Below are 17714 nucleotides of genomic sequence, written 5' to 3' on the forward strand. Positions count from 1 at the left end.
GGATTTATTTCTTACAAACGCACATCTTCTCGCTTCACAAGATGTTAATTGTCAGACTGGAGTTGTATGATTTACTTGTGGATTATTGTGATGTTTTTATCAGCTGTTTGGACTCTCATTCTGACGGCACCCATTCACTGCAGATGATCCACTGGTGTACAAGTGATGTAATGCAAAATTTTCCAAATCTGTTCCAATGAAGAAGTAAAATCATCTACATCTTGGATCGTTAGAGGATGTGTAAATTTCCAGCTAATTGTCATTTTTGGGTGAACGATTCCTTTAAGTCTCTACCTATTACCATTAAGAAAGATCTATCACTTTTTTTTCTTCATTTGGTGCTATGACATGCTCTACAGTATTTATCAGAAAATGTTTTCAATAAAGTATTTTAAATTGTAATGCTAGAAATGAACCTCTGAGTGTGAGCTTCTAGTGTGCTTTCTTCATTACGGTTGAGTGTATACTTGCGCATATGCTATGCATATGTTTATGCTTGTGTGTGTGTGTTTGCAGGCATGCAGTTCCCTGTTTCCCAGTGCAACTTGTCATAGCTCACAAGAATAGGTACGTATCAGCCATAAAGGGAATGAGGTGTATCATGATTGATAATTCTTCACATCGTCATTAGTGAAGTGAAAGAGGCAGTCACCCATGTAAGGAATAGCTTCCAGATGTGTGAGCATCTCTCTCTCAGTCTGTCTATCAGCTTTCTGAAGCTTATTTTTTCAAAATGCTCTTATGCAACAATAAAAATCACATCACGCTAATAATGCATTTAGGACTCATCTGCACTTAAGGGAACAGCTGGTAGAGATGATCCACTGAAATGTTTCTCACCATGTTTCTCAAGGTCAGCAAAATTATTTTTGCCTCATTCGTTACATAATGATTCTCTTTTGATCTGTAATGTTTGCTAATAATATGTTTGCTTGGCAGAGCAGTCATTAGGATGGAATAAAAGAGACGTGGCTTACATCACGTGGACCTATGTGTTTCCACAGAGGTCATGCCCTTGAGTAGCAATTTCATTTAAAATGCCATTCACGGATTCCCCAAATGCAGTTAGACGTGGATTGTTCGGACAGCATAGGGAGAAGGACTCGTGAACGACTATTAGGTTGTAGTGGTTAAAGATAAGTTTCTTTGTCCTTCGCAACTCCACAATGGCAAAAAACTAATAAAAATCGCTCTTGGCACACTGTGACAAATGTGTGATTGGTTGAGGTAATTTTATATTCAAACCAGTCGGGATGTTAAAACAAAAAATGCATTTCCATTCGGTGCAGAAATGATAAACTTCACTGATGTTTTGTACTGGTAGCTGAAAGGTTGTAGGTTCAAACACTAATAACAGGCATTAGATTGTCAGTTACCATTGTGCCCTTAAACAAGACCCTTAAAATCAACTAAATGACGTTTGGAACCCATTTAACTTCTGTTTTTGTATATACAAGCTTGTTTCCGCAATGGAATAAAAAAAAAAAGGTAATTGCGACTTTTTAATCTCACATTTTGGATATTTTTCTTGCCATTCTGAGTTTGTCACAATTCAGACTTTTTTTCTTGCAAGTCTAAGAAAAAGTCACAATTGCGAGATATAAACTCGAATTGCGAGATGTTAACTCAGAATTCAGAGAAAAAAGTTAGAATTGTGAGATTTAAACTTGCAATTCTGAGATCACGTCTCAAAATGTCACAAATCTCACAAGAAAAAGTCCGTTTATAAAAGTTTATATCTCACAATTCTATGCGAATTGTGGGTTTTACCTACCAAAATGGGAAAATAAGAGGAATGTCCTTCCAAAAAGTAGTTTGAGAGTTAGTGTAAGTTATAGTTATATTTTGATGAACTTTTTTTTCAGTAACACTATAACAAGATTGAATACACTAACATTTGTTTGGAATGCTAACAAAATAACTATGTTTGTATATGTTTTAAAATAACAAAATGTTAATTTCTACATATACTAATATATATATATATATACTAAGAAAAATCAAGTTATGTATAAATTAATATTATTAAATGTATTTGACTGAATGTGAATTGCAATGTATAATAATATATTTATAAATTGACATTAATCAAAAAAAAAAAATGTTTTAAAAATTGTTGTTCAATATGATTCTTAATGCCCTAACTAATATTAATGACTTTAACCTGTACTGGAAAAAAAACGGTATAGGTTTTACCTTGAAACAATTTTACATTCAGAAATTACATTCAGTACTTTTCACAAATAATTACAAATAAATGGCAAGTAGCACATTAATTAAGCTTAAAATTTTAAAGTAGAAAGACTGAAATAGTATTTAAAAAAAGTAGTATCTTTTTTTTTTAGAAAAACATCCTTAAGTCTCATTTTAGATACAGGAAAAGGTTCAAACTAAACAGACCAATGCAAAGAGTAGATGTGATGGAAAAATGTCTCATGGCTTGGTTCCAGCTCTGTAGGATGTCTGAGGATAGACTCCTTTTGCTTGGATGCTTTATGAAACAGCTTTCTGGGCCAGCTAATGAGGCTAGCAAGACTAACAACAACAATAAAGCAAAAAACAAAGACATAATGAGATCTTCCCCAAGGCATGAGGGTGAGAAGCATTACCAAAGAGATCTTCTGGCCTTTCAATTTTTTGAGGCCTGGAGTAAATGCATTGAACCATACACAGAGGATTCTGCTAACACGTTATTAGATCCTGTTTTGATGTGAGTGGACATGCATAACTGTTATACACACTACTTGACATATTCATTACATTTAGAACATAAGTTATGGTATATATGCTTGATGGCCCAGAAATTATGATGAACAATAAAAATGAGGTGAGATAATAATGCGCCAAATTAGCACCTTGGCATCTGGTAGATTTTCTTCATCCAACTCAAGGTATGCCAAGTGTTGGGACAGTCCCACTGGAAATACCTGAAGTTAAGTGATGTACTCAAGAGTAAAAAAGTGCAATATAGTAATCTTTGGTTTCTTTGGCACCTCTTTTTGGGCTGAAGTGTTTTGCCATGGTTTTTTATTGTTAGGCTACAACCATAGCATATAAAAGCATGGTCTATATATTTATATACAGTGCAGTTAAAAAATGTGGGGTGAGGAAGATTTTTTTTATTTTGAAAGGATGCATTAAAAAAAGACAGTAAAGACTTTTATTTTGATAAGAAAGCTTATTATTTCAAATAGTAGTTCTATTCATCAAAGAATCATGAAAAAAATATGTATGATATGTATGAAAATATTAGGCAGTACAACTGTTTTCAACACTGATAACAAGATTTTTTTTTCTTTATCAGCATATTAGAATGATTTCTGTGGGATCATGTGACACTGAAGACTGGCGTAATGATGCTGAAAATTTAGCTTTGCATCACAGACATAAATTGCATTTTTGTATGTATTAAAATAGAAAAAAATATTTAAAATTTTAGTAATATTTCACATTATTACTGTTTTTACTCTAATTTTACAGCCTTGGTGAGCATGAGAGTTTGTTTTTTTTTCAATCCCAAAATGTTTTAGCGGTAATGTGTATGGTATTTTCAATTGAATATTGAGGTGGATGGGAATGCTAACTTCTATAGTAAGCTTTCTTCAGGTATGATAGACCTTTTTAAGCTGGAATCGTGATTGCATTGACTGACATATTCGCCAAATCGTATTTTTGGAATTTATTGTGGAATGATTGTGGATTTGGAGAGAGTTACTGAAGAATTTGGCCCATTTTAGATGATGCATCCTTCAAATTAAAATGATTTTATACTATACCCTGACCAGGTGTGATGTGGTTAAAAATCTCTAAAAACAGCTAGAAATCTTTTCCATGTTAATTTGAGTTTTTAGTATAACCGATACTGTAACAAGCAATGTTATTACTGCTCCAAATTCCAAAATAATCTTCAAATATATGTAAATTCATTTTTTACCATAGCATTTCCACTTGATGTGGACAGCCGTTGGAAACTGGTTTGGACACATTAGCGAATTTGTAGCCTATATGCCTTTTCTTGATTATGCTGCTTCATCAGATCTGCGTGCTGTCATTTTGAAATATTATCATAGTTCAGGCATATTATTTTATCGTGGATAAAGCAGCTTTGCGTTTGTGTTTACTAAGGTGAGCGTGAGGGCAGACCTTGGCACGGGCTGGGCTGCTTGGATTACCATGTGCCCGTTTTCATTGTTACCGACCTGGGATGTGTTTACACGCAACTGAAACACAAGCCACCTCACCTGCCTCTCACATACAACCAAAGGGTTTGACTTACCAGGGTCCCGTCTCTGCAAACAACAGCGTTCTGCTTCCTGTGTTGAAGTGTGATTAAGATTTTCTCGAGATGGTCCAATATTTCATTTTCACATGCATTCCCTGAGCAGCCAAACAACTGTGGAGATGAATGTGTTGGGGAAAACAACAGGGTCAATGAGCAAGGCTTAATCTACCACCAGGGTGGATCTGAATAAGCATAATGATTTCTGTCTGAACTACAAGAGGCAATCAGATTAATTAATAAATACGCTCTCCACAAAATCAAACATACACACAAAAAAAAAAAAACACGTTGTTGCTATGGAGATGAGAATGAAACCTCACACAATGATGACTTCCTGTGGAGAGACAGAAATTGGGGCATCAGGGGTACAGCAGACTAGCTGGTAAAGTTGGTTTTGTTGAATGTGCAGATTTCCAAACTACGCACAAACGGCATGAAGCCTCTGTATGATTGATGATGTAGTTATCTAGGCTCTGGTGGATACATCACTTGCTGAATTATGGCCTTGCAGCTTATGACGACAAAAATCGTGTAAGACAACGTATATGGGCCAGGGAAAACAAATGAGGCGACTATGCAAAGACTTAATACAACACTGTATACGCTATAAGACAACATGCAAAGAATTTATTGCTCTCTCAAGCATTCTATCCTGTTTTCCCATTGGCTTTTGGATTATTGCAGAAAATAAGCACTGTGACCAACATAGTTTATGATTTTTACACATTTTGTTCACAACTAGGATTTTTTAAGCCAAAATACAACTGCCCGAAGTAAAAAGCTAAATGTAGTCTATAAAATAACTACACAAGCTTCTGACAACTCTTTCAGGCTTAATAAAAAAAAAAATAGTGAACAGAACAGAGTTTGCCTGTTCGACATGACGATGTTTAATGCACCGGACAACCGCTGTAGTCCAATTTAGCCACTTGTTAACAGCCGTATTTTTTAAAATAAGTAAAAGTTACCGATGTATTCTGTATAAATATCAGAAGAAGAAAAAACAGAGAGACCAACTGACTTTGTCAAAATGCTAACTCGTTTCAAGGACCCCAGATAATACTAATCCCGTGCGAATAGGGCTATAGAATCAATTCTGAGGTATCACTTTCAACCCCTCACCCTAAACTTCACAAATAATAGGCCTACTTTTAATGACAATACACAAATCTGAACTTTCTGTGAATGAGTAATATGTTCCATATTCCTGTGGTCGAGAGGAACAGATATTATGGCCTTAGGCTCCTGGACATTTGAAGAAACCGTAGCTCTTTGTTTGTTTCTCTTTCATTGATTTCTGATGTCTACTTTTTCTTGCCCTGATGACTAAGCAACAGGGAGTCAATGGCCACAATCCCACTAATGATTATGTGTCATTCTTAGATATTTTCACAGAACACAGTGTCATCCTCTTAGGTTTCTTACAGAGACCAGAGCAAACACTGACACACGTGTTTTTTCTATCAGGGCTTTCCATTAAGTTCAATTGTTTTTATACAGAGCTTTTTTATTTATTAGATTTTTGTCTCCCCTGAACCTTCAAACCACTAGAGGAATGTTTATAGTGGTGTTTTTAAAAAATCTTTTAAAGGGGTCATAGGATGCTACATGCACTTTTACAAGTTGTTTGAACTGAAATGTGTGTGTTTAATGCACCGGACAACCGCTGTAGTCCAATTTAGCCACTTGTTAACAGCCGTATTTTTTAAAATAAGTAAAAGTTACCGATGTATTCTGTATAAATATCAGAAGAAGAAAAAACAGAGAGACCAACTGACTTTGTCAAAATGCTAACTCGTTTCCGGGTTTTGGGCAACAAACATACGTCATAGCTGCAGCACTCTATTCTCATAGCCAAACCTTCCAGGCTGGTTTTTGCATTGGTTGTTGTATGATAGTGCAGATATGCTTGATTTGTTAACAAAACTGTTAAAGCTAAACGATTATGATTAAGGCCCTGTTTACACCTGCTAATAAGATATGTTTTGGTCAATTGGATCACAAGAAGATGAGGGAGACACATTCCCGTTTACACCTTGTGTTTTAATCCATCTCTTTTGTCCACTTTCTACCAACTTTACTGATTTTTTTGAGAGGAGGGTTTGCAGGTGGTTGTACTCTATGAATGTATCGGCTTTTTCTGATCTTTCAATCCAAAATCGGAAATAAGCTCATGCTACTTACATATGAATGTGAAAGGAGACAACGCAAAATTATAAGAAGAGCAGCAGCTTTTGTTTCGACTTTGATAGCCGCAAAACTACGCCGAACACTGTGGGTTCGTGTTAAAATCAGGAATGGTAAGTGAAAAAATGCTTTTTACATTTTTTTCGCCTTCAAACTAATTATTGTTTAAGAATGTCAAACTAATTCTTGTTCTTTTTTAAGAATTAGGTTGGTAGGCAGTGGAGGCGGTCTTTAGTGTCTGTTCAAACACATTTGACCACACAATCCGGGCAAATGTGTTTTCGACTACCTCTGGAAGTGGTCGAAAACGGACAAGCTCAAAATCTTTTAAACCCTTTTTACACCTGTATTTAGCATCGGCCACTTGTGATTGGTTCAACGAAAATGCATCTTAATACCAGGCCTATACAGGCACCAAGTCACAAAGGTGCTGTATGTAATTTTTTTTTACTGTACCAAAGCATAAAAACACCGTAATACATTCACAGGAATTTAGGAAACATGCAAAGTTCACATACTTGTTTCTCCGAAAAACAACGCCACAGCTAGATTGTCATGAACTGCACATGGACACGGAGATTGAGGATCCAAATGCAGTTTATTGATAGCACAATCCAAAGTCTCAGTCCATGAAATAGGCAGTAGGTCAGAGCACAGGTAATCAGTCCAAACAGACATACAGATCCGGGGGGCAAGACAGGAAAGAGAAATCCAGGACACGGGCAGTAATCAAAGAACAGGAAAACAGAAAACAGAAGACTTCGCCAATAATGGATCCAGCAGTGAAGATGATGCTTCTCCGCCAAGGTACATGTTCCAGTGAGGACTATGTTATGGGTTTTCCTGACACACATGACTTGTTGAGATGAGATATGCTTGATGATATTTCTTCGTGGACGGCTGGCATCCCCAGCTCCACGGCCTCAGTGCTCTCAAGCCTGGCATTCTCAGAGGTTCTCCCACCTTCCACTACCCTTCCTGTAATGGCGGTAGTCATCTTGCATTTTTGGGCTACACACTGTTCAACTACTCCTCCAGAACTTGTTCCAGTCTGTGAATCCACTCCTGAGCTCTTTCCAGTCCATACATCCGTTCCAGAGTGTGCTCCAGTCCACAAATCCGCTCCAGTCCACGAGTCCACTCCAGATCCCGCTCCAGTCTACAAGTCAGCGCCAGAGCTCACTCCAGCCTTTGAGTCCACTCCCATTCCAGTCCATGAATCCTCTCCAGTCCGTAAATCTGTGCTAGAGTCCACTCAAGCCCCGGAGCTCAGTCCTGTGTTGGTGCCAAGGAGGCTGTCCCTGAACTCTCTGCCTGTTCTGTCACGGCCAAGGTGGCCAATTTCTGAACCCTCAGCTTAACCCGACACGACCATGGAGGTCGTCCCTGAGCTCTCTGCCTGTCATGTTACGGCCACAGGGGCTGTTTCTAACCTACATGTGCTGTGTGTTTCAGTTTTGCCTGATCAGCTTTGGTGGTCTCTAGTTTCACCTGATCTGCCCTGGTGGTCTTCAGCTCCACCCTGGGGATCTTCGGTCCCATCTGCTCTGCTGTGGTGGTCGTCTGCCTCGCCGTAGGGATCTTCGGTCCCGTCTACTCTGCTGTGGTGGTCCTCAGCTAGGCCTGCTCCGCCCTGGTGGTCTTCAGCTCCGCTTGCTCTGTCCTGGTGGTTGCAAGGCATTATGGGAAAATGAATTTAAGGGGAAACTCACTGCGAGTTTAACAAATAGTATTTCGAAATCCCCGGGTTGCCAGTTGGTGGAAAACACAGCATATTGAAGCCATTGAAGGCAGCAAACGAACTGGCTCAGACATCGCAGGTTCTACCCAACCTAAAAAGCCTCGGCATCCATCTAAAAAGCTCTATGACCAGAGGCATATTAAAACACAGATAAATCAACTCATAAACTTGCAGTGTAAGGCTTGTTGCCTTCCATTGTCAGCTGCGCTCGTTCCAGTTGCGTGTCCTCAATCTGACAACCAGCATGAGCATCGAGTCTGAGGAGGAGGGGGCGGGGGTGGGAGAAATAATATTTTTAATTTGAACTGCAGTACTAATTTCAACCGCTAGTTGTCAATATTACATACTGCACCTTTAACACCATGTTTGAAAGCTTACTTTGGCTTTTTCCAATTATAAAATATCAACTTGTGGAAAATGGGCATCCTATGACCCCTTTAAGGGAATTAATCTTTCTGATTCAATTCCATGCACTTGTAAGTCCCCATGTGTAATGATGTAACCTATATAATACAAACAGAACAACTTAACAAAGATTCCAAAAGGTGATTTTATTCAATCAAATTATTTGATTCTTGTATTCTTTCAGTAAGCTTGTAGAATTAGTGACATTTTCTCTGTATATTAAACTGAAGCGAGATAAAGTAACAAAGGACATTGAACAAAAAGACACGCTTCGCCTTTAAACTAATTGAATCGTTTATCAACAGTGGTTGAAGGGAGAGCTTTGGTTTTTCTGATATTTCTCTCTTTATTTGTTTCTCTGCATTGCAGTCAGTCAGAGAGGAGTTTTAATATTCCTGTGTTTTTCTCAGCGCTCTCTGAAATACCTCTTATGATTTAATGATCATAATGCTCAGTCAGCAGCAGCATCCTTTCATCATCCTTTTATCCTGGTACTTTCCCAGCTCTCTCTGTCTTTCTATGGGAGAATATATACATGGTCACTATTCCTTTTTATTGATCAGATCAATAAAATCTGATCATGAAAAGATGGGGTCAGTAAGATTTAATATTTTTGAAATAAATGTTTTATGCTCACCAAGGCAATTTTTACAATTATTGTAAAATAATAATATTGTGAAATATTATTACAATTTAAAATAACTGTTTTCTATTGTAATATATTTTAAAATATAATTTATCCCTGTGATGCAAAGCTGAATTTTCAGCATCATTACTCTAGTTATTATCAGTGTCACATGATCCTTCAGAAATCATTCTAATATGCTGATTTGCTGCTCAAGAAACATTTATTATTACTATTATCAATATTGAAAACAATGCTTAATAATTTTGTGGAAACCATGATCGTTTTCTGTAATGAATATAAAGTTACTGCATTTATTTGAAACAAATTTATTTATTTTTTTTATTACAAATGTCTTTAAATTCACTTTTAATCAATTTAATGCATCCTTGCTGAATAAAAGTATTTCATATTAAAACACAGATAAATCAACTCATAAACTTGCAGTGTAAGGCTTGTTGCCTTCCATTGTCAGCTGCGCTCGTTCCAGTTGCGTGTCCTCAATCTGACAACCAGCATGAGCATCGAGTCTGAGGAGGAGGGGGCGGGGGTGGGAGAAATAATATTTTTAATTTGAACTGCAGTACTAATTTCAACCGCTAGTTGTCAATATTACATACTGCACCTTTAACACCATGTTTGAAAGCTTACTTTGGCTTTTTCCAATTATAAAGACATTGGGATGTTGAAAATGTGAAAGATGACTCATTATTTTGCTCCATTGCTCAGGGCTCCATATGTGACGTTCTTTTGGCCTTGGACAAGATAAATGGCAGCCCAGCTATAAATTCCATCTTTGTGAATCTTACATCATAGTGTTTGGTAAGAAATAGTCATAAGCCCTATTCGCACGGGATTAGTATTACCTGGTGACCTCCAGTCATTTGTAATAAGTAAAAGTATGTAAGCATGAATAGGCTTCTGTGGATTGTTGTTTTGCTAATACAGAATATGTATATTTGTAATTATTTGTATTTATAAACAATTCTGACCTTCTGCTGTCTCTAAATAACCCTGCCAGCCTGAACCCCAACATTAATATATTTTTTTAGTCTTATAATCTCTGTGTCCCATCCACACATCATTGCAGCAGATGGCAATCACCAGATGTTCACGATTACCAAGAATGCAAAATTATTCCGGAAAAAAAGAGAGTGGGCACTATAAAACAGACACGGATGCCCTTCATGTTTGGTTGTCATTTAGTCACAGATGATTATATGGAGAAATCAAACCACTGTTCAGCAGATGTTGCATAAAGCTGGACTGGACAGAGGGACAGAGTGATGCGGTTTCCTGTGGCTAGACTACAGAGGTGGGCAATTTTATCTACGATTGGTCAATACCTGGAAGAAATGGGTTGAAAGCCAGAAACAAGAGAGTCCAGAGAGAGTGGCAGATGGACAGACCATAAATTATGTATGTGTTTGTCTGAATAATGTACCTTCAGACTGAGGTCAAAAATCTATCAAGATCTGTAAAAGAAATCTATTTGCTTGAGTCTAAAAACTTTTCCATAACTAACCTGAGGGCAGTAGATGAAAGCCTCCCTTGCAATCGTACTGTGTCTGGCTACAGGAGCTCTCTGTGTAAAGTGACTAGTGCTTTGACTGTGTAAAACCTCTCAGATCTGAGTGGTTAGATTAAGACCTTCATCTTTAGAGCCTAAAACTGCTCTTGAACCCTTAATGCCAAAGTATTTTCACTGTGAAACATGCTTTGAATGTGGTTTTTCTTTTGAAACATTTTTATTATAGGATAGACCTGTTGAAAAAAAAAAACGGCATATGCTGGTTAGGTATGTTTTGAAACATGGCAGCTGGTTTAAGCTGGTCATGTGCTGGTCCTAAGCTGGTTGAGCAACTAGCTTCTGCTCAGGGCCAGCTCAGGTCCATCTTAAACCAGCTCATGACGAACTAGGACTTGCTTAAACCAGCTGGAAACAGCTGCCATGCTTCAAAACATACCTAACCAACAGGGGAGCCCACCTGTTTAAATCAATTAAATTATAATTAACTTTTAAATATGGTTTATATTGATTTGGAAATTCTATATGACAGAGATTAGTCATGTAGCAGATGATTTCATATAGAAAAGTTTATTTTGCTTCTAACACATATGGTCTTTTTTTGCATCCAGTTTATGCTACTTTCAGTTCCAATATGATGTGATAGATGGCTTGCCTTATACATTCCAGGGTTCAATTGGACCTAAACAACACAGAACGTTTGGGTAAACATCCTTTAACCAAATGACCTTCTAGTGCAGGGGTGTCCAAACTCGGTCCTGGAGGGCCGATGTCCTGTAGAGTTTTGCTCCAACTTGCCTCAACACACCTGCCTGGAAGTTTCTAGTATGCCTAGTAAGAGCTTGATTAGCTGGTTCAGGTGTGTTTGATTAGGGTTGGAGCTAAACTCTGCAGGACACCGGCCCTCCAGGACCGAGTTTGTGCACACTGGTCTTCCACATCCCGCTCTGAAACACTAGAAGACATCATGCTGTTTAAACAAATTACTTTCTCAAACACATAAACTCACGCCATGAAATAAATACAGAAAAGAGACATTCACTTAACCACTTATTTACTAGAAAAGGAATGGATGGATGGATGGATGGTATATAAACACACAAGAGTCACTCACACAAATAATCCGTCTCTGGTTCCCACACTTGCCCTTGTCGGTCAAAACTTCTTGACCTGATCCGATTAAAGTCTAGAATGACTGTCTAACTGATTTGGGTTGAGATCAGGTGACCTGTCTCTCTCTCACACACACATTCTTGTAGCAGACACCTGTGAGACTATGTGAGTCTCGAACTGCAGGGGCCAATGAAAAATTCAGAATGGTGTGAGCAGTCACTTATTCCAGTGCAATGGGGCCTGAGAGAGGACTCATCAGGAAAATACGCCGAGGACATGCTATTCCATCTTACGAAACCAACACCTCCGACATTTTGGTTGTGTCCAAGCAGCGATGTAAAAACACGTGTATCGCAGGGAAAAGTCATTTTTATTAGGAGAAAATTATTCCCTTGCTATAACTGCATCTAATAACTATTTGAATAACTTCTGATTTTTGTGATAAATTGATTAATATACATTTTTTTAAGTTTTATTTCCAGCATTATTTAAAAACATTTATTGATTGATTGTTTGATTGACTGATTTATTATTGTAGTTATCTGCTGTTATTACAGACAAAACATACTAATAATACAAGTACTGAATCTAAATCTTTAGCATTTATTGAGATAAAAACACTTTTTTTTAATAATTGCTGATTTTGTAATGAATTATGTAATTATTCTAAAGATTTTTTAAAGGCTAATCTTATTTCCATCATTGTATTGAAAAGCATGTTAAGCATGTGATTCTAAATGTATTTTATTTGTTTGTTTATAACTATTGTTATTATTTGTTATTATCCAATTTATTCTCAATACATTTTTGGTATTTATTGAGCGGATAACTTTTAATAATTGCTTGTTTTGTGATAAATTATTAATTTTTTTTTAGGCTAATCTTATTTCCAGCATTGCATTGAAACATGTTGTTCTAAATGTGTTTGTTTATTTGTTGTTTATAACTTTATTGTTATTATTACAGACAAAAAATACAAATGATGCAAGTACTAACCCTATTTATTTATTTGATTAATAATATTTTTTTTGATAATATTATAATATTAATGTTATTTCTATTCATTCATTCATGTATAGCTTACTGTGATTATTTGTTGTGACACAAAAAAATGCATATAATACAAGTACTCACACCTTATATGTTACAGACCCAACAAATCAATGATGTCATTTGTGTTAATCTGCGATGTTTGCAATTTAATTGATTTGTTGTTATTGCATAAAGCCAGATTCTAACATATTTCTCTCCTTTTTGTTACAGAATCAAAAACTGCATGCACTTCAGGGAGCAAGAGGTTTTCACAGCACTGATGTCGCCAGCTGAACGTCTCTGAAGAGCAGTTTTACATAAAGCTGATTGGGGAAAAAATGCATTGCTGCAATGATAGTTTATTCTTTTCAGATGTCTTGTACTGCACACAATAAAAAGTTTAATTCGTAATTTTTCAGCACAGCACAATATATGTTTTATGTCCTCAACACAACACATAGCCGCTCATCTTGCGAACATATGTCACGTTGAAGTGATAGTGTGTGGCTAATGCGGTGACCTCCAGGGCTGATCTGTGTGTGCAGAAATGCATGGCTAACTAAGAAGATCTCCAGGGGTTGGAACCTCAGGCCATTGATGCACCGAGTTCCTGTAGCAACAGTACAGCCTTGTCTGAAAGGGATTATGGGATATCTCAAGTCCTTCGTCTGACAGGTGAGCTGTCATATGCCCATTCTTACAGCTAGCAGAAGCATAGCTGTCCTCAAGAAGCCTTTGTGTTGAGAACGTGGTGGATGTGGGCGCAAAAGCTTCTGTTTTTCTGTCGCTCTAGTCTGGTTAGGATGTAACTACAAGGTGTTTCATTTTCTCTGCGGGAGCTGTTAAATTTCCGGAGGACAAAACAGGAGACCTGGCTTTCAATTTGTGTTGCGTAAGGTAGAAATGTTCAGTCAGGGAGACAGACGGCTGTCACGGGGTAGCAGCAACACTTAACCCCTTTATTTCCCCCTTTTTTTCCCCTAAAGGGAAAAAAAGTCACAATTGCGAGATGTAAACTCAGAATTGCAAGATATGAACTTTGAATTTTGAGACATAAATGCTGAATTGCAAAGAAAAAAGTCCCAATTGTAATATAGAAAAAGATGTTAACTCTCAATTGTAAGATTATTACTCAAAATTGTGAGATATAATCTTACAATTAATTGTCAGAATTCTGAGATATGAATGCACAATTGCAAGAAAAAAGTCAAAACCTGTCTGTGGTGGAAACTTACAAAAAAAACAGAATTGTGAGATGTAAACTCAGAATTATGAGGAAAAACAGTCAGAATTGCGAGAAAGTTGGATTTCCAGTTTACATTACAATTCTGACATTTTTCTTAGAATTGCAAGAAACAAATTGAATTATGAGCTATAAACTCAGAATTGTGAGGAAAACGTCAGAATTGTTAAAAAGACACAATTAGCTTTTTTTATTTAGTGGCAGAAACAGGCTTTCATAGTTTATCTGTCAATCAGATGTGCATTAAGTTGCGCGTTTTCTTTCAGAATCATTAGTCTCAATTATCGTCAGTTTTAAGTTATGTAGCACCATACCATAATGAACTAACATGATCTAATAATTGGAAAAAAATATTTATAAATTAACCAAGATGAATAAAAAATCATTTATGATGATAATTAAATTTAATTCATGTTACATTTGCAAATGGAAATGTATACAACATAACCCCCAATTTAGAGCTGGCAGAAAACGCACAACCTGCAAGTTAGAGCTTTACTCATTTTACGTTCAAAGCCTGCTTAATTCAAAATGTGAAAGCAAATATGTGACCCTGGACCACAAAACCAGTCATAAGGATCAATTTTTCGAAATTGAGATTTATACATCATCTGAAAGCTGAATAAATAAGCTTTCCTTTGATGTATGGTTTGATAGGACAATATTTGACTGAGATACAACTATTTGAAAATCTGGAATCTGAGGGTGCAAAAAAAATCTAAATATTGAGAAAATCGCCTTTAAAGTTGTCCAAATTAAGTTCTTAGCAATGCATATTACTAATCAAAAATTAAGTTTTAATATATTTACAGTAGGAAATTTACAAAATATCTTCATGGAACATGATATTTACTTAATATCCTAATGATTTTTGGCATAAAAGAAAAATCTATAATTTTGACCCATACAATGTATTTTTGGCTATTGTTATAAATATACCCCAGCGACTTAAGACTGGTTTTGTGGTCCAGGGTCACATATGGAAAACAACCTTGAATAACAATTAATAAAATTATTAAAAAAAAAAAAAAAATCTATGGTATGACCACAGCCAAATAATGTGATGTAAGCCACTGACATGAGCTGCCAGTGTGGTGTTGCAGCTGTCCTGAAGGAATCAATCTCAGCTCAGTGTCACTGATTCATTAAGCTTCAGGCCTGTAGTGTTCACTGTTACTGCACTTAATTAAACAGATATAAGAAACACAGGCAGTCAATGTACTCCAAGACGTCTTCCTCAGTGCATGTACTCATCCCTGAGATGAAGATGTCAGCTTCAGGCTGAGAGGCTGGGCAGGACGTTTGCTCCGGGGCCAATCAGAGCCTCTGTTATTTTGAGATGTGACATTTAAGGAACTATTAAGGCAACATGAAAGAGAGAGCGAGACACAGATATACAGAGAGAAAAATACAGTCATAAATTCAAACATGTTCATACATATTTGAAAGTGAAATGATATGCAAATACGTTTTCTTTACATTGCAGAGAGTAATCCATTTAAAGGGGTAGTTCACCCAAAAATTCTGTCATTAACTACTCACCCTCATGTTGTTCCAAACCTGTTTCCGAATTTCGTTCATCTTTGGAACACAAATGAAGATATTTATAATGAAATCTGAGAGGTTTCTGTCCCTTCTTTAACAGCCTACACACAACTACCACTGTCAAGGCCCAGAAAAGTGAAGACATCATTGAAGTAGTCCATGTGACTCCATTGGTTCAACCTTAATTTCATTAGGTCACAGTAATGATTTTTATGTGTAAATATAATAAATAAATAAATTAACATAAATTAATGAATTAATAAAAACTTTATTCAACAATTTCTTTACTTCCACATCAATCTCCGAAATGCATTTACAAGAGTATCTAATCTGAGAATGTAACATTCATTCAAGCATTGACAAAATGAAGCATACTGCTCTGGCATACTTACAGAATATTTCATATGCAAGCATTATATAAGCGTAGAATTTTACATTTCTTCTTGTTTTGCCATTGGGAGAGGAAGGCCACAGAATGGATCTGATTTGGTAAAAATGGTTAAAAGCCATTTTGGTGTAATTATAAAGGAAGAGACTTACAGTAAGGTATATTGATTGGGGTCAGATGGAAAGGTCACTGCTGTCTATTATAATGTAGATTGGTTATTCAGATGTGCTCAGGGGCTCTATATGGATATTTAATGATCTCTAATGCTGATTGAATCAATTGGATTTACATTTGTTGAATGTCAGTGGTTGTTCTGAACAGTTTTAACCTGCTAACACGCTTCGAAGCTTCACAGATTTTTAAGCCCGGATGTAAATGAGGTAATTGATTATTATTAATGTTTGGGAACTTAAGTCACTTCTAAAAGTAATACACATACAAAGTATAAGTTGTTACCCTCTGGTAGATGGTACAGTATGTTGCCAGATTTATAAATCTTAATTATTCTATTCTTCAGTTAAAATACTCAATAACAGTTTGCAAATGTAAAATGGATATATTTTGGGGAAATGATTTTTATTTAGAAATTTGATTGGACTGTATATTGTTTTATATGTTTTTTATTTTTTAAGATGTTTTACGATGATGTTTCACTTATGAAAGCTAAAATGAGGAATGGGACACCCTACGGTCTCGTGGACTTAACAGGCATGCGCACGCAGCGGCCATTGTGAGTCCTCAAGACCGAAAGTGCACATGAAGTGTGCCATTTGGGACAGGGCCGTTGATGGGCTGCTCTTGCTCTCGCTCGTCATACAGGGCCATACTCGAAAAAATCTTTCCCAAATATATATGAACCCTGAAGGAGTGTACTTGGCACAGAAATACTCTGTCATACGTCCAACTTGTTTTTTGAAACTTTGTCCATGTTTAGCATGAGAATCCAACTCTTTAACAGTGTAAATAACTGAATGCATGGAATGGCATTAGGCCACCCCTTTAATAGGTGTTGTGCTTAAGCGTAATATGGTTTGACATTAACATGTTGCCAATGAGTGCATTCAAAATCAGCCTGCTGTGAGGGTTTGGATGCTGCCCATTTGTACAGTAGGCAGTGAAAATAGCTTGCTAAGTTTTGAACTATAGATGGACAGTATTCATATATGTACTCTTATATAATGTCATTTCTGTCTTTACTCGCCAGCTAAAAGCAGTACGAGAGCAGCTCCAGATAAGTCAGAATGCATGAAATCACATTAGACCTCCCCTTTACTGCAGTGAAATTAAATTTGGCAACTTTTCTACACCTTCATAACTTTAAATAGCTCATATTACAATTTACATAACCATTTGTCTCATCAGGCCTGTCGGCTAGTCAGTGACAGCAGCTCCCTGTGGACTGCAGCCAGAGGACAGCAGGTCTGATGAGTCCAGTGTGCTCATGTGGAGACACTGTGTCTGGAGTTACACAAGAGCTGTACAAGCGGTGTCATCTTACCACACTCTCATCACTCACTCATTCTTTTTTACCTGCAGTTATGGCATTTCTAGCAGGAAATAACTGTATGTATATAGATAGATAGATAGATGGATGGATGGATGGATGGATGGATGGATGGATGGAT

General features: G+C 36.7%; 1 long non-coding RNA gene across 1 annotated transcript in view; it reads right to left on the bottom strand.

Annotated features, from left to right (window-relative positions):
* Positions 1-8015: 8015 nt before the first annotated feature.
* Positions 8016-17714, bottom strand: part of LOC107701960 (uncharacterized) — an 18683-nt gene continuing 8984 nt past the window's right edge. Inside the window, exons 3-4 of the long non-coding RNA XR_001635716.1 lie at positions 11521-11526; positions 8016-8102 (exon numbers count right to left, since the gene is read on the bottom strand). This is a non-coding gene — a long non-coding RNA (uncharacterized LOC107701960). The remainder of the gene's footprint in view (positions 8103-11520; positions 11527-17714) is intronic.

This window comes from Sinocyclocheilus anshuiensis, unplaced genomic scaffold (genome assembly GCF_001515605.1).
Source record: "Sinocyclocheilus anshuiensis isolate Anshui unplaced genomic scaffold, SAMN03320099.WGS_v1.1 scaffold1184, whole genome shotgun sequence".
NCBI lineage: Eukaryota > Metazoa > Chordata > Actinopteri > Cypriniformes > Cyprinidae > Sinocyclocheilus > Sinocyclocheilus anshuiensis.